Source organism: Pteropus medius, unplaced genomic scaffold (assembly GCF_902729225.1).
Source record: "Pteropus medius unplaced genomic scaffold, Ma_sr-lr_union100, whole genome shotgun sequence".
NCBI lineage: Eukaryota > Metazoa > Chordata > Mammalia > Chiroptera > Pteropodidae > Pteropus > Pteropus medius.
This window is the reverse complement of record NW_024340692.1, coordinates 13113751-13137456: the sequence shown is the minus strand read 5'-3', so window position 1 is coordinate 13137456 and position 23706 is coordinate 13113751. Positions and strand designations below refer to the sequence as shown.

The 23706-nt window shown below is 35.5% G+C and overlaps 1 long non-coding RNA gene across 4 annotated transcripts in view; it reads right to left on the bottom strand.

The window, feature by feature from the left end:
* LOC120621104 (uncharacterized) overlaps window positions 1-23706 on the bottom strand; it is a 109317-nt gene that overhangs the window by 9740 nt on the left and 75871 nt on the right. The window contains exons 1-3 of one of the 4 annotated variants that reach the window (XR_005658094.1): window positions 18444-18655; window positions 17072-17244; window positions 2717-2998 (exon numbers count right to left, since the gene is read on the bottom strand). This is a non-coding gene — a long non-coding RNA (uncharacterized LOC120621104). Of the gene's footprint in view, window positions 1-2716; window positions 2999-14289; window positions 14404-17071; window positions 17245-18443; window positions 18656-23706 lie in introns of those variants that run through there. The other 3 variants (XR_005658089.1, XR_005658099.1, XR_005658086.1) reach the window with 3 other exon arrangements.

Sequence of the window (23706 nt, the reverse complement as noted above, 5' to 3'; positions counted from 1 at the left end):
TGTTTGGAAATAAAATAGAAAAAAAGTCTAGGATGCTAAGATGGGACCATGAAGGAAGGAAGCATGATAAATATTTTTGAGTTCACCCAAAGTTTTCTCCCTCAGCTATGTTCATCTGACTAGGTTAATAGGTAATTCAAATAGATTTTCACTCTTGTAAGCACAATAAAACCAATGGTGTGTGTGTATGTGTATATATATACCTGATGTGTCCACTGTATCATATTGCCTCTATGTTTTGGAGGAGATTTTAATGGGACCTGGGAAGTGAAGATATTTCTTATTGTTTAACATCTTGTGATAAATTTGGTGGTGGTTACTTGAGAGTTGGAACACGGCATAAATCTAGGATAAAGAAAGGAAAGTGACAGGAGTACTTAGGAATTCAGTAGAGATGGCCCTCCTGAGGGGAAGGAACCAATAACATTGAACTAGCTTTTTAACCTGGTGTAGGATTATCCATGGCTATGCTATCTAGGGTATGTATTAATCAGCACGTATTTATTGAGTGCTTGCTATATACTAAGCACTTTACTTGAGTTCACAAGACATAGTCCCTACTTTTAAGATACTCATGCAATGGTTCTTAAACTATTGCCATTAGAACATATGGAGAAGTTGTTAAAAGGTCTGATGCCAGGGACCTATCTCCCAGCTATTTAGATTTACTTTCTCTGGAGTGGGGTCTGAATATTGATTAAAAAACAAACAAACAAACAAACAAACAAAAAAACCGCAAAACCTCTCCCTGGTGATTCTAATGTACAGCCAACAGTGCTAACCTGTCTAATGGATGAGATAAGTTCCCAATGGCAGGGTAAGAATGTGTTATAGGTACATTGAGATAATATGCTCCTCAGCCCTTGTCATGGCTGTACAAATATCATTTTCTATATTTGCTGTGATATGTAGAAGGTTGGAAAACATTAAGAAACTATTAGTGCATATATCATAGCATATGGGTAGGTTTGCGTGTCCACGTGTCTCTATAGAGGGGTGTTGGAGGGAAATCCACCATAATCTAAGGTAAATGCTCCAAACAGTCTTTTGCAGAATCTCCCTGAGATAGGCATAAAACAAAATCAGAGAACTGAGGGGATTTTAGAAGTCATCTTTTAGTCTGAGAGAAGGAAGCTCCTTCAAATCATTGAGCAACTCAGGGGTGGAGCCTGACCATGGAACCCAGTCTTTCAGACACTCTTCATGTAGCTTAATGGCAAATGATAATCATGAATAGGCTATAGTATTTAATTGCATGAAGTGAAAAATTAAATTTCTGCCCAAGTCATATTTATACAAGGACTCACTTTTCCTTGTTCCATATACTGCATACTAAAGTAGAGTGACAGTCGAAAAGATAGACATTCAAGTGAAAGGATCTCCAGAGAGGCTATTTCCTTAAACCCCATAAGAAAAAGAAAAAAAGACACACAAAGCTTTTCCCAGGTATGTAAAATGTCAAGTTCCTGCCAAACCTTCTTCTCTCTCTCTGGGTTGCCTCTCCAGTCCCTCTGCCAGCTGCTGTTTTCATTGCTATCATTATTTCTGCTTCTCTGAGGATAGTCAAATGCTGCCAACCTGTTTCTGTCCTCCTCAGACTCTCTCATCTCACTGTTCTCTAAAGCGCCTTCCATCCAGCCTCTAGCCCATTTCTTTCTCTAGCTGTTACATTATTCTGCATTCTCCCTGAGGTCTTAACTATCACATCACTCACTTTCTGCTACTGTTGCTATCGCGGCTGCTCCTGCTGCTGCTCTCAGCTGGCTTTTGACTTTAAGCACCGCCATTTCAAGAAGAAATTCTGGCTGCCCTGATTATGAGCTTCTGAACACTGGACATCCATCCCCAATTATGTTTGGTGAATCTCTGCTAAAATGGGCTCAGAACACATACAGGGTGGAAGCACTCCCATGCTCTGCCATAGGTACACTTGCTGCCATAGGATCACCTGCCCCAGGGGTTCTGCTCCCAGAAACATACTCTGGCACTCTGCCTTTCCCTTTAATACCTTTCCTCACAGTGTCTTCTTTCACATATGATATTCTCAGCTTTTTAGAGTCACCCAAACTATTTGATTACTGCTATCTTGCATAGTTGTTGATTCCAAGGACTTTGGCATCAAATACCTTGAGTTTGAATACCAATTATGTCATATGTTAGGTTTGTGACCATGGGCAAATCAGTGACCTTTCCAAACCTTTGTAAATGAGGATAACAATGGTACCTACATCATAGTGTCATGAGGATTAAATGGGATAATACATGTGGGGTACATAGCACAGTATTTGCCACATAGTAATTCCTCAATAACATTGGCTATTGTTATTATTATTAGACTGTACCTATAAATGACCTTTCTATAGAGTTTTATCTGTATAAATTGCATACAAATTAAGAAGATCACAGGTACCCAGACTCTCATCACTCATCTAGACTCTTATAATGATTGATGCCAATTAACTGAGAAAAGTTTCATTCTTAATCAGGAATTTCACATCATAGTTGTACATTTTGCTCTACTCTCAAGACAGCTTAGTAACCTTTTACTCTGTTCATTTTTCACTTTGGATGGTTCCAAGACTATCTCAATGTTTTTTGGTTAATGCATATAACATTATACATTCCCAGATTTCCATGAAGAATTCTGTCATAAAAAACCTCTTCCTCTAAAATCACCATCCCTCAGAAATCAAACTCACATTTCCTGGCACCATCATACTTTTTATAAAATACTTTATCTTAAAATTTTTATCCAAATATGTTCCATATTATTTTAGTTAGGGTATAGACTAAACCACTGTAACAAAGAGACCCCAAATATGTGGCTTAAGTATGATAGAGATGTGTTTTTCTACCATGCAATGGTCCAGATGAATGTGTGTGGTCCAGGGCACTCAAACTGCAGATCATTCATGACCTTGGCTTCTTTCTGCCTTGTTCTACTGTCTCCTAGGGTGTTGCCTTCATCTGCATGGTTGAAGCTATTTCATCTTGATGTCTAAATTCAAAGAAGAAAGAGAAAGAAAAAGTCCAGGATAAGTAGTTTCATGTTTAAGAAAGTGAAGGCAGTGAGCTTAAGGAAGTTTCACATGTCAGTAATATATCTGTTGGCCAAACCGAGCCACTACCATGTTGGACACACCTTTCCAAGAGGCTGGACAATGTATTCTATAGTTAGATGGCCCTCTATTACCAAAAGGAAGAGGGAGAATAAACACCAAGAACACTGAGAGACCTCTGCCATTATGTAAACATGATCGAAAGTTCTATTAGAACAAAGAGGTATATTATGAAAATAAAAGTTATCTTCTTTACCCTTTCTCATCTGTAACACCACTCCCAAAGGAAACCACTAAGGATGTCCAATTCTATTGCTTTTAGCTATTTTTATGATTATCTATTTATCTCTAAATACTTTCTAATAGACTATAAATAGCTTATCAAAATAGCATATTTTTACATAATAACTTATTGACTTATACTTTCTGTCATATCTAATTAGGTATTTTGTCCTCTTATCGAAAGACAAGTAAAAAAGATGAAGTACAAACAGCACCATATTAAAAGTATCAAAGAGTTCCAAGATAGTGAGAAAATCTGGAATAAAGATATAGAAGACAAGAAACTAGAGAGAGAAATCCAGCCCTCAAACATGCTTCTTTTTCCCCTGAAGGCATTTGCCAAGTCTGGGGAAGCAGCTGCAAAGCTGAACCACCCTATTGGTGGTGTCCCCAGGACTGGACAAACTGAAGTTGAAGACTGAAAACTACCAAGAATAGGGATTTGATAAATCAAGCGCCATTTGATTTGAGAATCTGAAGGGTCCTATTTTCAATATGAGGAGTAACTGCAGGTAAACCAGCTCTTGCATGGATTTGTAGTCAGTTTTGCATCTTTTAATAGTAGAAGTAAACTCAAACTTTGACATTATATTAAGATATTTCTCGAAAAACACCCACTACTATTTGCAGAAGCAAATGAATATCATCTCAGGAGGACGATATCGCCATATCAGGTCTCAAATGTCTTCCAAATAATTTGTAACATATACTATCCAATATGCAATGAAAAATAACTGGGATTTTAAGAGAACAGGATGCAATGGGTGAGTAACAGAAGAAAGATAAACAACATAAAGAAGACTCCAAACTAGAGTTATCAGAATTATTAGATATGATTCATAAAATAACCATGCTTGTTGCATTTATGAAATAAAGTCCAAGCTTAAAAATATCATAAGTAAACTGGAGACTCTAAAATGTAATGTAGCATTTTTAAAAAATCAAACTTAAAAAATAAATGTAACTAAATTAAAAATCTATAAAACGAAAGACAGAAAAGAGAAAATATTCAGAATATAGCTCGAAGAAACAAAAGGAAGGGAAATGCAAAAGAGAGGGTAAGAGGCATATGAGACATCAGTGAGAAATTTTAGCCTAAAAAGGGTGGAGTGAGACAGTGAGACAGACGTAAAAACTCTAAATTTTTCAAAAGCAAAAGACATTAATATATAATTTTAAGAATCTCCGTGAACCCTAAGCAGAATAAATTAAAATAAACCCACACCTAGACATTATAGTGAAAATACAGACAACCATAGACAAAAAGAAAATCTTAAAACTAGCATCAGAAAAAAGAAAAATTACTTTCAAAAGAAGAGCAGACTGAGAACTGACTTCTCTATAGTTATAAAGCAAGCCAGAAAACAACAGAATTATATTATCAATTAACATTAAAGTTTGATACAGTAAGAAAATAAGTTATTTTTAGTGAAACCACCTCAAAAAAATGGAATAAAATTGCAACATGAAAGCTAGTAGAGACAAAAATTGGAATGCTAAAAAAGATAATCTAGATAGAACACTTGGCATAAGTAGCACAAAATAAGACCACAGATTTATCACAAACATATCAGTAATTACAGTGAATACAAAAGACCAAGAATTCAGTTTGAAAAAGAGATGTGCAGATTAGATTTAAAACAAAAGAAAACTCAATTATACATTGTTTATAGAGACATTTATATATGAGGGTATAGAGAGTTTGAGAGTAAAAGTTAAAAGAAAAAGAAAATATTTAAATACCTACTCAAAGAAGTTAACTGTAGCTATACCAATAATAGAATAGATTTTCAGGTGAAAGGCATTAGCATAGACTCTATAGAGAAATGGCATTTGTAAATTATAAAATGTCCTATTCACCATGAGGAAATAATTTAAAATTTGAATGTTCCTAATAACATGGTCTAAAAGATATAAAGCAAGCATTGATATAACTAAAATGAAAAATGGACAAATCCGCAATTATAGTGATAAAATTTTGGTACTTATCAGTAACTGATAGAATCATACAACAACAAAAAAAGAAAGAATAAACAATAAACAACATGAGTAACAAAAATGACCTAATAGACGTAGCTGCAAATACACATTCTTTTCAAGTAGGCATAACTATAAAATCAATAGAATGTATTTTCAAATACAATGAAATTATAGTAGACATTAATAAAAATGAGTAGAAACTTTCCATAAGTTTGGAAGTTCATAATTATTCTTCTAAATAATAGGTAAAAGAAGAAAGTACAATGGTGATTAAAAATAAATTGATGAAAGCAAATCATGGAAATATGTTAAATAAAAGCTTATGGAAAATAGCTAATGCAGTACATAAAAAGAAATTTATTGCCTTAAATAAACATGTTAGAAAGGAAGAAAGGCTAAAATGTCAGTGATCTAAGCAAACTTATAAAGAAATTATTAAAGAACAGCAAATTAAGCCCAGAGAAATTAGAAAGTAAAAAATGATTAGAACAGAAGTTAATAAAAAAGACAGTCAATACTGAGGATCGATAAAGCCAAAATTTGGTTCTTTCGACAAGTTGATAAAAGAGATAAGGCCTTGTCAAGAATGACATAGAAAAGGGAAGAGAAGGCACACTAATCAATATTAGGAATGAAAAAGGGGATACCACTACAGATTCTACAGACATTAAAAAGATGAAAGGAGGATGCTATGAGACACTTTATGTCAAAAATTTAAAAACTTAAATGAAATGGAGAAATTTCTGGGTGAATTTAACTTATCATTCAAGAAATAGAGACTATGAATAGTCATATAAAATTGACTCAGCAATTAAAGTCTTTCCCACAAATAAAACTCTAGGCCCACCCAGATGATTTCAATGGTAAGTTCTACCCAACATTTAAGGAAGAAATTATTACAGGAATAAAAAACTTCCAGGGAATTAAAAAATAAGGAGCAGTCCTCAAATCACTTAATGAGACTAGAATAACCTTGATATCAAAACCTGACAAGTGCAATAAAAGAAGAGACAGCTACCAGTTATTTTCACTCATGAATATAGATGCAAAAATCCTAAATATAAAATATAAGCAAGTATATGACCATGTCATATTTTCCCAGGACTATATTCAGGTCATTGAATTCAATATCTATTCATAATAAAAATGTATAAAAAAGATTAAAGAAGGAACTTTCCTATGCTGATAAAAGATATCTGTAGAAAGAAAATCCTCATACAAACATTCTTAGAAATAGATATTGTCTTTTTGACATTATGCTTTTTAACGTTACTTACTGGTGTAGCAAGGCAAGAAAAGGAAATAAAGGATGGGAAAGGTAGGAGAAAAACTTATTACTTACAGAATATATGGTTATATATGCAGAAAACAAAAAAATATATAAATATATTCAAATTCAAAATTGAATTTATAAGTTTATGGGCTAAAACTAAATACATAAAAGTCAATGTTTTCTATATGTCCCTAATAGAAAATGAAATATTTTAAAGGTTCAATTTTAAATGAGATCAAAATACTATGGACACAGGAATACATCAAAATAAAAAATGTCTAAGGCCTTTGCAGATAACACTATAAAAACTGATTAAGAGACATCTTAAATAAACCTAATAAATAGAGTGGTATCCTATGAACTTAGAATTGAAACTGAATCCCATAAAAACTATAATTCTTCGAAAAGTTACATATAGATTAAATGTAATTTCAATCAAAATCTCAAGTGATTGGTAAGGGAATTGAATAAACTAATTCCAACTTGGAAGTGGAACAGGTTAAAAAATAGCCAAGATATTCTTGAAGATGAAAAACAATATTAGAGCACTTGCTCTACCTGATATCAAATGTGTGTGTTATCAGCATAGGGCAGAATAGAGAAAGCAAGAAAACAGACATATACATATTTGGACACTTCAGTTATGACAAAGGAGGCACTAACTGCAAGAAAGAAGAGAAAGGATAGTCTTTTTAAAAAAAAAAAATAGAACCAAGACAATTAGATATTCAGATGGGAAAAAGTATGAAGTTGTATGTACCCCTACAGCACAATGTAACCAAATAAATTATAGATGGATTATAGACCTAAATGTGAAAGGCAAGACAATAACACTAATAGTTGATAACATAGGAGAATATTTTTATGACTTTGCATTAGCAGAAATGTTATGCACCTGCACCCAGAGCCTGTGCTGATACCAACACAGGCTTTAAGTGAGTGGAAATTATACTAGAACCCTTGCCAGCCCTGCAGGAGCAATATTTGCCATGAGTCCCTGCCATGATCTTTATGGTATCACCACCTGGTTACCCTGTGAGGATGCTTGCCTGCTGTGCTGAACCAGGACCACTAAACAAAGGACAATGGTCCCTAACTTCTTTGGCACTAGGGACCAGTGCTCCTGTAAGAATCTAATGCCTGATAATCTGAGGTGGAGTTGAGGTGGTGATGCTAGCGCTGGGGAGCAGCTGCAAATACAGATGAAGCTTTTCTTGCTTGCCAGCCACTCATTTCCTGCTGTGCATCTTGGTTCTTAACAGGCCACAGACCGGTACCTGTCCACGGCTCAGGGGGTGGGGACTGCTGCCAAAGGGTACCCTTGGCACCTGGTGAGATAGAGGAGAGCCTCAGCACCTTTACTTGTAGATATAACAGTACTCTGGCCTGAAAGTGTGAAGACTGATGTCAACTTTACAACAAAGAAACCACGCACTGCTAGAAGGACAATGGTGACTTCTTTCCACTGACTCAACTTTTTAGTAATAATTTTTTTTTGTGCATGAGTTAATTAGGGGTACATAGAGTGGAATTAAAAGCAAGGAAATGAGATCTCTGGTGGCCTACTTAACTGTAATTTGTTTTAAGCAAGAAAAGCCCCAGCATGTAAGCAACGTAAATGGGACTCAAACAGATATGGAATACAAAGTATACGCAGGAGTCAGGTCGATCTTGAAGCAGATTACAGATTGAGCAACTTTCTATCATCTTGGAAGAACTAACTATTAAAGATAGGGAAAATTAAACAATGTCTTATTGGAAAGATACAGGAACATCATAAAGTACTTCTTTCCCTTTCCTTTTCCCCTATTCCCCATCCCTGTAATTTCTCTGACCTTTTCCACAATGTCTGAAATTCCACTTTGGAGAAATTTCCTTAGTTTAAGGTTGGATTCCCCTTACAACATGAGGAAAAACAGTAGAGTTACCAGAGGATAGATGACTTACTACAGAGAATAGGTTCTGATGAGGAGAAAGCATGAAGCACTAACAGCAGTGGTAAATGGGTTTCCGTGGGACGGGGGCAGAAAAGCAAGAAGCAGAACTGGAAGAGCAAGTGCCCCAAGAAAAAGGTGGGGTGGATGTAACTCAGGCTTGGAGTTAAATGGCAGATCTGGGTTAGAATTGTGGCTGTATTGAGCTAGTGACTTAACTAATCAGAGATTCACTTTTCCCAGATGTAAAATAGGAATATATACTACCTGCCTTTGTTTAATGATTAAATGAGATAATTCTATTAAAGTACCTGAATGAATGTCGGGCCCAGCATACAAGTTCATTAAGTGTTAGCTTTCACGTTGTCAAATTTTGTTTTTGTTTGTTTGTTTTTTTCCACCAAAACCAATCTATTTCAGAGCCATTTCCTTTGTAATATCTTACATCTATCCATACATTAAAATACCTTCATCAACCTATGGCTTTTAGATGATTTAGGAAAATATTCTTTAGAAAAAAGCAGAATATCTATTTTGTATTCCTCTTCTTTTAATATTTTTTGGTACTATCTTTCAGAAGAGCTATCAGGAATTGGAAGAAAATGAAAATATCATTTGTTTTCACATTTTTTTCTTATCCAACTTGAAAATGTTTCTTACATCTCTCTCCTGATGGAATGTATTGAAGTACTGATAAAGGTACATAGTGATCTGAAATAACATGTGAATAGCTTGGACATGACTCAAGGACAAGTACATAGAGAGATAGGAGTCTACCTTCCCTAGAACCAATGACACTGTCATCAACAAGGCCAAGAGAGAATCTAATTTATTAAAAAGAACGTGGCTATTTCTTTTCCTTTTGAATAGTGGCTTTCAAACTTTTTTTTTTTTTACTTCAACTAACAGTAAGAAATACATTTTACATTGTGACCTGATACACACATATACATTGTGTGTGTGTCTATCTGTCTGATATAAAAGTGTCATACACTCTGAAATGTTCCATTCTACTCTACTTAATCTTTTTAAATGTTTGAGACCACTAAATTGATTTTGTGTTTCACGTTTCAAAGCTACTGCTTCACGGTTTTATTTATTTTGCTTTTTTGAGTGAAAAGAATCCTGTTAGTTTTAAATGCATTTAATTTGGTCTCATTCTCGTTTCTGGGATTTGCATCTTGAAATATATATAGATATATGCTAAGATGGAAGAATATTGAAAAAAATCAGTTTAAGATCGCTTTGGTTAATCTATCTGCCATATAAGTTAATGCAGTAAGGAACCTCTCACCACCTTTTACATTTTCTGCCTATTCAACTTCTTTTATTATTCTCTATTTCTTTCCTTTCTTCTTTTCTTCAAAGACTAATTTTTTAGTCATTATTAGGCATAACACGATTATCGAAGGGTAGGGAGGAGACTAATATGTAATGAGCACCAATTATGTCTAAGGTACTTTATACACATTATTTATTCTCAATAACTACTCAAGGTATTTTTTATTCATCCTTTTACTTATAAGGAAAACTAGATTTAGAGAAATAAAGTAACTTGCCCCAGATAAAAGCTGGCTCATGGTAGAACTGACCCAGGTTTAGCTAAGACCAAAATTACTGCAATGTATTTCCTTTACATCAACATAAAGTTAAAACCACAACAAAAACAAGAAAAAAATAGACCTTAAGCTTTTAATCTGCTAACTCTAGTAAAGCATGCTTGTATCACTTTTCTTTGAATTGCTTTCTTTTGTTATTGTTAGACTCTTATATTTACCAATTATTATATAGAACATATGTTGAACTTTTCAACATGTATATGTATATACATTCTCCCAACACACCGTTTATTCATTTAGAGTACTCTGGAGCTTATAACCTACTTATATAATTTTTCCCACAAGGATTCCATGTTTTCTGTTGGTTTCACAAAGAAATAACTCAGGATTCTAACTTACCTTTGCATTACATTTGCTCTTATATTAGCCCCTTCTATTTTGAAGAGAAAATCAAAATAAAATGCTTTCCTTTATACCCTTTAGTTCTAAGTAGAGCTCATTAAGGACTTTAATCACATTTAAAGCTGATTCTTGCATTGGTAAACACTTTACATGAAATTAAATAAGCTTTGCCTCTTCTAGGAGAGAGAGTGGATTAAATTAAGCAGCAGTGCCTGTCACTTGCCTGAAGTGACAATAATAAAGAATAGATGTATACACTCCTTTATCCCCATTATGCTGCTTCTTTTTCCTAAAATTGAATTGAGATTCTAGGACACCTATTAAACCTAGAGGAGACATTGGATCTAAAGCTGAAGCAGGTGCCCAGTGCCTTTTTATTTTTAATTAACAGCTCTATTGAGATATAATTTAGATACCATAACCCAGCCCTGTTTTTACTTATAATAAAATCTCTACCTCTGAAACTTGAAAGGAAGAAATAATAAACATAAATTTTATGCTTTCACCAGTTTATACTCATAATTTCACTCACTTCTTTTTGCCCATTTTTCTTTCCCACTACCCCACTAATTGCTGCTCCATAGATATTGACACATTCACCATATTTTCATATGTGGGCTTTCAAGAATTTCATACTGATTATGTTTTATTCCAAGGTAGGAACAACCATAAAATAACATCATTATACTTGAAAACACAATCATCATTGTATTAGGGCAAAACTACAACTACATCTGATGCCTTCACTTCAGAGAGAAACAAATTGGCAGGAGCAGTGAAATTTCAGGTATAATTTTTCACACTACCATTAACAATTAATACCAAGTTTTTCTCTCATAGGATTTGGATGATAGCATGGATGGAAATGGACCCCAGTCCAGTAACTAAACAAAAGGTGAGATTACTCATCATACAAGTGATGATATTATGGCAAAGTGAGAACACCAGTGTTATTTTCTGAATAATATCTTCAATGGTGACATTTTTAAATTTTGGTACTCCTTATGCCAACTCTCTTAACTCATCAAAAGCTGTCAGATATATAAACATATTTTAGTATCCAAAAGATCTTATGAAAGCCAAATAAAGTTTAGCCTTAGCTGCATCACACTGGGAGTCTACATTATTCTCAGGTTACAGTGGAAGATGCCATATAACTGGAAGACCTGCTATAGATGAATTAATTTGTGTTTTTTACTCTTATATGGAAGAAGATCTTTCTAGAAAAATCAACCTTAATCAGGCAGCATATGTTTCACATTAGAAAAGGGAAAGTTATATAAATCCTAAAGGTATAGATTCCTGAAAGGAAAAGAGACCAGTAGAAAAGCTGACCATTAATGAAGCAACTGAGGAAAAAAACCTGTAGGGAATCTTTAGTTGAAATAAAAATGGAAGGAGCTCTATCTCTTAAAGGATGACAGAGTCCTGAACGGGAATCTGGACAGTGAAGCAGCATCTCAGAGTAAACTTCTATGGAGCCACAAAGGGCAAATTCACTATAGCAACACGGCAGAAGAGTGAGAAACATCTTAAGTATAGAAGTCATACTGCCTTTTTTGAACCATAAAAGACCCAGAATTTTTTTTTTTTTTTGACAATTTATGGTCACAGGATGTATTAGTTTTCTATTGGTGTTATAACCAATTATCACAAACTTAGTGGCTTAAAAGAACACAGTTTATCTTATAGTTCTGCACATTTGAAGTCTGAAATGGGTCTCACTGAGCTAAATTCAAGGTGTCATTGGGGCAATATCCCTTCTGTATGCTCCAGGGGAGAATCCATTTCCTTGCATTTTCCAGCACCTAGTGGCTGCCCATATTCTTTGGCTGGTGACCCTCTTGCTGCAGCCTGTCAGCTGAGTCCTTCTCATACTGCCATATATGTCATTTTCTTCTGCTTCCTTTTTCTACTTGTAAGGACTCTTGTGATTATATTGGGCTCATTTGAATAATTTCCTTATTTTAAGGTCAGCTGGTCAGCAACCTTAATTCTCTTTGCAACCTTGATTCCCCTTTGTCATATAACTTAACATATTCACAAGTTCCAAAGATTAGGAGACAGATATCTACAGGGAGGAGTCATTATTCTGACTGCCATACAGGGAGATATGGAATGTCCTGGTAATACAGTAGGAGGGTAAGCAGCAAGTAAGCTGAAGGACGGACTCGACCCTGGTTCTCAACACTGATTTTGTGTATAATTGTGTGGAAGCTTTAAAAAATACTAATACCCAGGTTACATCCCCAAATGTTCTAATTTAATAGTTTGGGGATACATTCCAGACAACAGTATTGTTGGGATACATAAATCTGGATGACCCAGGTAATTCGTATGTACAGGCAGAGTTGAGAACACTGATCTAGGACATGGGAGTTGCTATCCTAACTCTAGGGAGCAAGAAGAGGAACCCAGATCACACATGTTCTAGAATTTTGTATTCTTTTCTGACTTCCATCAGTTACTTCTGTGATATATCAAGTCCCGCATCTTTAATTTACCCCTAACTATCAAATTTAATACATGTGCTTAAATATTCTTAGGAGTAATCTTCTCCTATAAAATATTGTTTTAAATTGCATTTTATACATTTTAATTTACTTTCCCAATCTATCTAAAATTGTTTTCCAAAAATATTTTAACTTAAAATTACATCATTAAGAGTTCATTAATAACAGTTTCTTTCATTAATTACCTAGCTTGTTTGAAATGAAGAGTTAAACTATATTTCATTTACCTTAATAAAATCACTTTTAATGCATCTTCACTCTACAGTGTTTACTTCATACACACTTTATGGCATTTCAATCAGTTTATGCTTTTTCCATTTTGTTACTTTTCTTATTTTATTTCATTCTTGCATATAAAATTGTTGGTCGTTGCCATGGCAATTCTAATTGATTTCTTTCTGCTGTTTTTGTAGGCTTTTAAAAAGATTTGCACAATACATCATTCATATTGTTATTTTTATCTCTGCAAATTTGTAATGGCCTCTCCATAAAAAAGAAAAAGCTGTGTAACAAGAGCATCATATGTTACTTTGCTCAGTGTTGAAGGCTGTGAAGAACAGAAGAAAACCGAGGAAGAAAGCCAAGCTGGGAAGGGCAATGAAGAGGGTGAGGTTCAGAAGTAAAAGTGTGCACCATGCAAAAGAAAGAATTGAGGTATCCCAGTGAGTGACAATGCAAAGGCAAGAGATGTGCTTTTAGGGAGAATCGAACTTGTCAATGTGACTCAGTTCTAAAAGACCAATAAATGATGGAGGGAGATACAGGAGAGGCAACCAAGTGACAATGTCACCGTTTTTTTTTTTTATTTATCTCCAGGGTGAATCAAAACTTTCTCTGCTTCTGCTACACACACACACACACACACACACACACACACACACGCTCTCATCAATATATCTATTGTCAGCTAACATTCTCATTTCAGTACACCAGAGATGTGTTCTCTGACAAGATGGTGTGTGTTGTGATTAACTGCCTTCTTCTAAGGAATGAGCTACTATACCATTTGCAGCCCTAGAGATCATGAGAAAAAGAGAAGAGAGATTCTTGCGGATCTGGAATAAACTGGGTTTGATTTTAAGTTCATTGTAGAATTCCGGATAGTTTACTTTTTTTTTAAATTATACGACATCTTTTTCCAAAAGCTAATTGCTATGGAGTGCAAAAGGATACAATAAAAAACAATAAAGTAAAAGTAATTTTGAACCATTATATTGTAACCTGAAACTAATACAATGTTTACATCAGTTATATCTCAATAATAAAAGAAGGTAAGTATAGGCATACCTCGGAGATATTGCAGGTTTAGTTCCAGCCCATCATGATCAAGTGAGTTTGCAATAAAGCAAACTGAAATCTTTTTGCTGGTGGAGGGTCTTGCCATTAATGTGTAAAAAAAAAAAAAAAAAGCAACACCTGTGAAGTAATAAAGCGAAGGTCAGTAAAATGAGGTAATGAGGTATGCCTGTAATGGAGGAAAAGTAGAGTGAACTGGAGTAAATTTACGACACAGACAGGTGCACTATGAGGCCTGCATAATAGTTGAAAACCAGTTGTGAGTTTGCCTCAGAGCTTCTTAGCAGCCAAAGCAGAGGAAAGCGTGATCAGAAGCAAGACTCAAAGTGTCCGTGAGGGAAACGTTTATCAGGTGCATCAGAGAAACACCAAGAATGGAAACAAGAAATTCCCTCAGACGAGGGGATATATTAATTTAATGAACAGTAACCTCGACACTATTCCTGCAATATAAAACAGCAAGTTTTACATAGCCACTTTTTAAAAACTTCCATCACCTGCAGTCAAGGGCATAATGCTGGAGCACAACTCCGAGAAAGCTATTTAATGAAAGCGAAAAGTTCTGAAAGCCAAATACCCTGCTCTTGGATGATCTCGGTGATCCAGGAAGTTACTCTACATGGAGAGGACTATAATGCCAGCATATCTGTTTTAGAGAAAATTTATGCATGGTGAAATCGAAAGATCTAATGAGATTGTTCCCTATACTCCACTTTAGATTCTCACTTCACAACAAAGAAGCATCATCTGGTGGTATACTCAGATGAAAAAAGAAATCGGGGATAGTAAGCATGATTCGTCTGAGGAACTCATTGTAAAAATTACATTACACAGGCCTACGTGAAATATGCAAAAGCTTTGGAAAACAAATGCCTAGCATAATCCACCATAAAACTCTTAGATAAATTATTCTGACCCTGTTCTTCTGGTACATGCATAAATGTGTTTCCGATAAATGTATTTTATTATGTTTTGCTTCATAAGACCACCCTATTATAAATTCATGATGGTTAAAAGAAAAATTTAAGATCCTCTCTTCCTTTGGCAGTCAGAACAAGGTTTTTTAAACCAAAAACATATGTTTAAATTTAGCTCCACATGTGCCAGCTAGTTATTGACTGATTACTGACATGTGTTTTAGCTCTAGGGATCTCAAATCTCTCTCCGCTTCTCTCCTCTGCTCCTCAGCACCACGCGTCTCACATACTCGCACATCACACATTAGGAATTCAGATATTTAGCAGATAACCAGGATCCAGTATTCAGAGTAAGCACATTCCTTAGTAAAAGAACAGTACGGAATCCTGTATGCACTATTTTACCTTGGGGTGGGGGCACAGATAAATGATTCTCAGCAAATTCTGCATACCCCTTGAGCTTGTCTTGTCCATTAGCAAATTGTTTTCCTCTAAGACATACTAAAACCAATGAATTTCTTAATCAAGTCTTCCCTAGATAAGTGAAAACAATATTCTGCTCGTGGAATAATCTTAGCAAATTACAGTGGAAATAGAGTTTCGAAAACAACCTAGTTTTGTTCCTCTTGGTTGCCCAATCCTGGGTCTAGTGGTTAAAGTAATGGGCCTCACAGACTCCCAAATATGGGGAGTGAATGGACCAAGGGCCCCGCTGGGACACTCTGAAATCCATCACCATATTTGTGATTGGTGCTGAGGCCACTTCCAGTTTCTGCTCTCAGTCACTGGCTGAATGGGGAAGGGATACGAAAGCAGCCCGTTCCTAGGAGACCTAGGAACCTGGACAGCCCCAGGACTCCCTGACAGCCTTGCTGCCTGACATGCTTCTATTTAGCCTTACCTTTGTCTCTTCTTCACTCACTGTCAGACTTGCTTCCACTCCCTCCCTATGCTTCTCACACAGGACATTCCCTTAGAAAAGCTTTGTCTGTTTAATCCTGTCTCTGTGTCTGCTTCTGGTAGGACCAGGACTAAAGTAACATACTCTGTTTAGTTTTAAAGGTAGGTTATATTATCTATACTTAAGAAGAAACATCTTCAGAGAGTCAGGGACTATGGCTCTAAATTAGTCTTTTGTTGAAAAAGGATGTGTTACATTTTGAACATAATATTGCCACCTATAGATCTGAATCCTGAGTTGAACCAGATTAAAAGTCCTTATAAATGATATTCCAAAATAAATTCCTAATCATTCCCTTAGCCAAAAGCCACAATGCTTCCTCTAATCCTAAAGTCATCAATAATCCATTCTTCCCAAGAATGCTGAGATTTTGTTTTCTAGCACTCCTTTTTCACATAATTCATACCTGTAAATTTTGCCAATCAGAATTGCCAACTGGAATGCGTTCTGTGACCTAAATCTCAAACTTTCATGTGATGGATGATACTGGCAATATCCAACCTTACATTGTTGCTTATTGAGAGATCCATCCTGAAATAATGTGGACAGTCCAGTTTAAATTTATGACCATTCAAGGAAATGCAGCTTTTGGGGGTTCTCTGAAGTAAGTAGCAGTCAAACCTTATTCTCTCTCTGAACTTAGAACCACCTAAAATGTTAGACAAAGGAATCAGAGACCAAATGATTATCTTTTAATATTTGGCAGGCCTTGCATTTGGATCATGGGTTGCCCATCTAACCTAGGTAAAGCATATACACAGGACTCCCCACTGTAGGCCAGAGCACAGCTATGGATAGAATGCTACATGGGGCCAATGGGAGATGCCAGAGAGAAGAGCAAGTCCTGTCTCAGAACAGGCCAGTTCAAAAATAAAAGTATTAGTCTGTTCTTTACCTCACAACTGCGATGGTACTTTTCCTCTTCAGGCAGTGGTGAGAGAGGGGCAGAAAGGAGCTTCCTAATCCTTCCAAAATAACAGCAGGTTTATTGTATTGGTTATGGCAGAAAATCGGAGAGAAACAGTCCATCCTATAAAACCCCAGGCCCCGAGGTCGGTGGCATTAACCCTGTGTAAGAAAAAACAGGACATCACTGGGCTACCTTAGTGACGGGGCCAGCCAGGATAGACATTGCATAGAAAACAAAGCAAACTTTCCTTTCCTTCGTTTCATTACAATTCACATGTTTCAGAACAATTCATTCAAGATTCACATAAAGTTAGCTATGGGTTTTTCTAAATAGAGCTCTTACATCTTAAAAATAAATCCAAGGCTTTTAAAGCTCTGTAATTATCTTGTCTATTATCTCATCTGCTGCTTCATCTTTCATTCCCTCCCTTGATCTTTTATCTGTATGGGGGTTTGCCATTTTTGCATAGCTTTTAAAGCAAATTCTGGATATTTTCAGAGATGGGAGGATGGGAAGAAAAGATATGTCATAATTTGTGTTACTCATTTTCGGGGGGGGGAGGGGTATTAACTCCTTAAGCACCTGATAAATAACAGGCACCTGGGCATTTGGATTTTAAATAAGAATTTTAATTGTATCATTTCATTGCTGTGATCACACTTAAGGATAACAATTCTTACAATTTCCTGCACTGTGGCATTTATATCTTTATTTATATCACGTTTTAAAATTGCATATTCTTAGGGACTCCATCATTAATGATCTGTGTAGCTAATTTACATCTTAGTGACCTCTGCAAAGTAAACTTACTTTTCTGAAGGCGGAGAATGTGTGGAAAAAATGCAGTGTATCAGAAAAAATTTATGTTTGACTGAAATACCACATAAATAGATGTAAATTTATGTATAGTTTTCTGATTTAAAAAGTATTACATACTCATGCGATGTTTAGAAATTACAAAAAATATAAGCTAGAAGAGAAAAAATATAAAGTAGAATAAAAACCATCTTTTAACTGTATTTTACATCACATACACAATGGGTCATATTAAGAAGAGTTTTGTATTCAGTGTTTTTCATATTATGAGCATTTTTCTATATTATGTAGATATTGAAATGTTTGTAATGATAGCATACATAAGAATTTATTATCAAGTATTATTCCAGACTTCTCTGGAACATATAACACTTGCTCTTCCAAATTTTTCACCATTGTAAAGAATGCTGTCATAAACATTCTAATATGAAGGGGTTTTTTTTTACTGTATTGCTTATGTTTTCCATAGGAAATAAAATCACTGAATTTAAAGGTATTGGTATTTGAAAGGCTAAGATCAAACAACTAGTTATTCACTTACCTTGGGGAAAAACACCATGGAGATACTTCCTTTCTGGTTTCAGAAAAATTGGAAAGCCAAATTAACAGTGAGAACTTCCTTTAGGGAGTGTAGAGTCAGGGCAAGAGGTGGCAGTCTTGAAGGACATTTCATCAAGGTCATGGTGAACTGTGGTAATCATGACTTCTTCAGTTAAATTGGTGTCTTTATACTAAAACATTTTGTCATCACAAACCTTATTTATATTGCAATTCAGATGGCTCTTGGCTTGTAATATTTAAAATATTATAAAGCACGTTAAAACTCTGTATGTGCCCAGATTACTCTACACAATCAACAAAGGGCTTCATTTGTTTCAACTGAAATGCCAGCTAAAAAGCCACTGCTGGGCCTTGGGCTTTCAGAACGAGAACATGCTGATGTAAACCACTAAGAAAACAAGGCGCACTGGAGAATTAAAGTTCACTAGCCTTGAGGTAGACAGATTCACATGAAAAAAATAGAAGAGGAGATACTTATTGCTTAGATGTAGTTATGATAGATATGTCTACTGGTAAAAGATGGTAATGTCTATTTTTTCCACATTTTACATAAATAACTGATTTACTATATACTTTTGACTATTCTGTTATTCTTTTGACAGTTTCAATATATTTTCATTCTCTTAGGAGTTGGGGAATTATATATGTATTTCTCACTTTCCCTCTCACACCTCAATGCTCACCTAAAGATAAGTTTTAAGCCTGATATGAAACCAAATTCAAATGTATGTGGAAACTGAGTAAGAAACTAGCAAGGAAGAGAGTACAGGATTGTTTGTTCACTGTTATCTTTATAGTTCAACATGGATATGTCTGCATGTCTAAAAGGGACACAAGAAAATTAGGCACTCAGGTATGTAGCTCTATGGAGGCTAAAGCTGATTAATTAGCTTCTTTAACTGTTGCCTTTGGGAGTTTACAAGCTATGGAAATATTCTTTGACTAGGCAGATCTAAAAAAAAAAATGCAGATAATGGAACCAATATTTAACAAGTACAGATGGGAACAGATATTTGATAAGATGAGGAGTATTCAGAATTCTGAATTCATTCAATTGAAAACTGATTCATTCATTTCTTCAGCAAATATTTATTGAGTATCTACTATGTGATGACACTAAACTAGACACTATGGATTTAGGGATAAACAAGACAGACAAGATCTTTCATTTTCTGAACTTAGGATGGAGGGGATAAAAAATAAATATACACAATAAAGCAGTACAATTTTTAGTAGTGATAAGAGCTAGAAAGAAAAATAAAGTAGTGTTAAGGGATGGAGAATAATGGGGATGCTACATTAGTTGAGGTGGTGGGGGAGTGAATGAAGTGAGGGAGCAAAGCCATTAGGAGGAACAGAGGAAGAGCTTCCGAAGTAGAGAGAATGGCAAGGTCAAAGGCCTTGAGGCAGCAAGAAACTTGGTTTGTGCTACAACACATAGACCCTTGTGGTAGACAGAGAAAGCAAGAGAGAGAATTCTAAGAAATGAGTTCAAAGATATGGAGGAAACCAGGGCCTTTTAAGTAATGGATAGAAATCTCGATTTTATTCTCATCGTTCTGGGTTTGATTAAAAGAGAAACATAACCTGATATGCAATTGGAAAGAATGACTCTCGTTGCTCTGTGGAGAGCAAGGATAGAAGCAGGCAGACCATTGGCAGTCCTGAGGACAGAAGGTGACTTTGACAATGGGTATGGTCGAAGAGATGGAGAGTAGTCAGATTGATGATCGGTTTTGAAATAGTCGATAAAACTTGGCTATGGGTTGTGATGAAAAGAGCATAATAAGAGGATGGAGCATAGTTTTTTACTCCAGCAGCTGAAATAATGGTGATGTGATTTACTGAGAGTGGGAGCCCTTAGGGAAAAATAGGTAAAGTATAGAAGGGAATTGAAAGTTTGGGTATGTTAAATTTAAGATACCCATTAGACATACAAATGAATCTACCAAATAGGCAGTGAAGGTGAATTCAGAGTTCAGGGAAGATTGAGGGTCAGATATGAAACCATCAGAGATGGAGGTATAAATTTGTGAACAATCAGAAGATAGATTGTATTCAAAGCCATGGGACTGGATGAGTTGACTTATGGAGAGATTATGGGTAGAGAAGAGAGGAGAGGAGAGAAGCAGATTGAAGAGGAGAGGATTGAAGAAGAAAAAAGGTAATTTAAAAGACTTGCAGTGTGCCAACATTTAGAGGTCAATGAGAAGACCAGCCAGAATGTTGAGAAAAATAGTACAGAGAAGTAACCAGTAAAATTCTCAAGGTGGAAGTCATCGGTGTGGTGATTTATACCATGGTTATTTAAAAAGTAAAATGGAAATTATTAATAATTCTGCCAAGATAATAGATATAAACTAGGATCGTCCTGGGAAAACAAGAACATCTGGCCACTCTATCATTGGTGACCTCCACAACACAGGTTTCAGTGGAGTTGTTGTGAGGGCAAGCTGACTAGTGTGGGCTGAGGAGAGATAAAAGGTGAAGAAATGAAAACAAGAAGCCTAGGCAACCCTTTTGAGAAATTTCACAATAAAAGAAGGTAGCAGAAAAATGGGACCTGGTTAGAGGGGACATGAAATCAAGGAAAGGGGTTTTTTGTTTTTGTTTTTGTTTTAATAATGAGAGATATTATGGCATCTATGTATGCTAATGTGAAGGATTTAGAAGAAGGGAAAATTTTGATAATTCAAGAGAAAAGGAATAAGAGCAGAAGCAGAGTCTGCAAGCAGGAGGAAAAGAATGGGTGCACAGGTGAAGAGGCTGACTTCAGACATCAATTCATTCGGTTCACCCACTACAATGAGGGGATGAGGATACACGTGTGGGTACAGGTGTACATAGTTGCTAGATTTAGTGGTGGGAAAAGGAGTTAGCTTCTTAGCCAAAGCAAGAGAGATTCCACTTTTTGTGAAATCATCTTTTCCCTCCCACAAAAAGTCACAGTTTACCATTTGGGGGCAATTTTCTTCATAGGCGTTAAGAAGAGATATGTGAGCTATTTTTTTCTCTCTGGAAAATGCTCCAGTATGGAACACTTAATAGTTTACCAGCAAATGTGGAAATTCTCTCAGGTCCAATTTAGATCTGGCAGAGAAGATGAATATTACTAGTCAGTCAGCAACTGCCTATAACAGATGTTTTTGTTGAATGTGAACATTAACAGTTGTTTGGCCTTTTTAGAATTTGAATTAAGAAATAGAAGAAATAGCCAAGGGTACATTGAGACAGACTTAGGTGGAAAAAAATCCTTTGATCAGTTACAAAATGTAACACATAGTGAAAACTTTAGCACCCAAGGACTATGTGACCCTTGGGAAATCACTGGGCCCTGATCGTTTAACCTGTAAAAGGGAGGAGAACAAAGCAAATGCCTAGCAGAATTCAGGGGTTTGTGGATATGCATAGCTTCTGTCAAACAACCATTGGTAGGAATTTAGGGAAATGTTAGCTTTTAGGGACAGCACAAAATAAACCAAGCGAATGAATATTTCCAGTGATTTAATGTCTAGGAATAACTCAGTTCAATTGACTCAGCAGAGAAAACCAGAATTAAATGGTTCGGATTCCAAATTCTGTTCTTTCTAGAGATGAACCCCCTCGAATCCTTCCCAAGGCAGGAATAACACCAAAGTCCATTTTCTCCCTTTCTTGTGAATTAAACTTCAATTTCTCTAGTCTGCCAGGTACAGTTGCTGAACAGCAATTTACTCATCTGGAAAATGGTGTCTGAGTAGTCATTTCCAGATGTGCCTTTAGTTACTGCAGACATTGGTCCACAGAAATAGAATTATAATGCAGGTTACCTTTGGCATTCGCTAGTGTAAAAATTACACCTGCTAAGATACTGCAGGTTAGGACCCAGGCCTTCACCAGTGAGACACCACTGCTTACACTGCTACCCTTCCACCTATGCATCGTGAGAAATCAACTATAATTGGACAAGATCAGTGCTTTGTAAATTAGTTCATTACATGGCTAAAGATGGAATTCTTAAGGATGGGCTTCTAAAAATGACACAAGCGTAGCAATTTATAGATGCTGCACTGCAAGATAGTCTAAAGAACCAGCTAATGTTCTTAGTTATTGATCCTATGGACCATTCTGTTATTCAGTGACTAAATTCATCCTAGGTGTGCTTGCTATCCATTGCAGCCAAAACCAGCTTCCCAATTCTAAGTGGGGTAAAAGCAAAGAATATATATACACTTGTAGATAAAATCAGCTCAACATCTGATATTGATAACACCAATTGCCAAGAAGCATTTACTATGTGACTATATACCATGAATAGTGTTAGTTTTAATTTAAATATGTTTTCTAAACTTTTTTTTAAATTAACACAATATTAACTGAAAAAATAGATTAACTAAGGAATTTGTTTTTTCATATTAAGTTCTCATTTAGGGCTCAGGCTCAGATGCTTAGAAATCACTGCAATTGTAACCATTAGAATTTACCTATGAGGTGCAGGGATAATGGTTAGCATGCTGTGAACCATAACTGAGCACGCAAATGTGGTTGTTTTGATCATTCACAGGCTCTATGAACTCTTACTTATGGAGATCACCTACCTTTCATTACATATATTAAAATACATTCACATTCCACGTTCAATGTAATACATAGAGAACTGAGCTGAGTTGTCTTCAAGTAGTTGACCTAATGCCACAATTTAAAAACATTTAATTAAACACTCATTAATTTCAATGCTTCTATCTTCTTTGCATATTGTGGAGCCAATAAAATATTTTTTATGTTTTAAACATTTTTGTAGAGATTTAAGTAAACATTTGCTAATTTTAATATTGAAATTTTCTTTTTTTGATTTGGAGTCAATGATTTTTTTTGGGGGGGTGGGGGGAATGTCTGAAACATTTTTATAGGCTCTTAAAAAACTCATACACTTTGGGCATGGCACCCTAGTGCTTAATGGATAAAATGGACCTTGGCCCTGAATGTCTGAAGCTTTAGCTATGTAAAATTTCAAAATTGTACTAGGATGTAAATTATTCACATGGTACCGCACTTTTTAGTTATCTAATGCACTGGAATACTTTATAACTTTTCTTTGTCTTCTTCCGCCATGTTTTTATAAGCCTCTATTACATTAGATACAAACTATTACAATAGACTTTTATTTTGTCTCCCTGTCTGAAATTCTCCCCTCCATCAACAGAGAATAAAGAGAATAGACTTGCTAAAATGGTAGTTATCCACACAAATAAGTATACAATAAA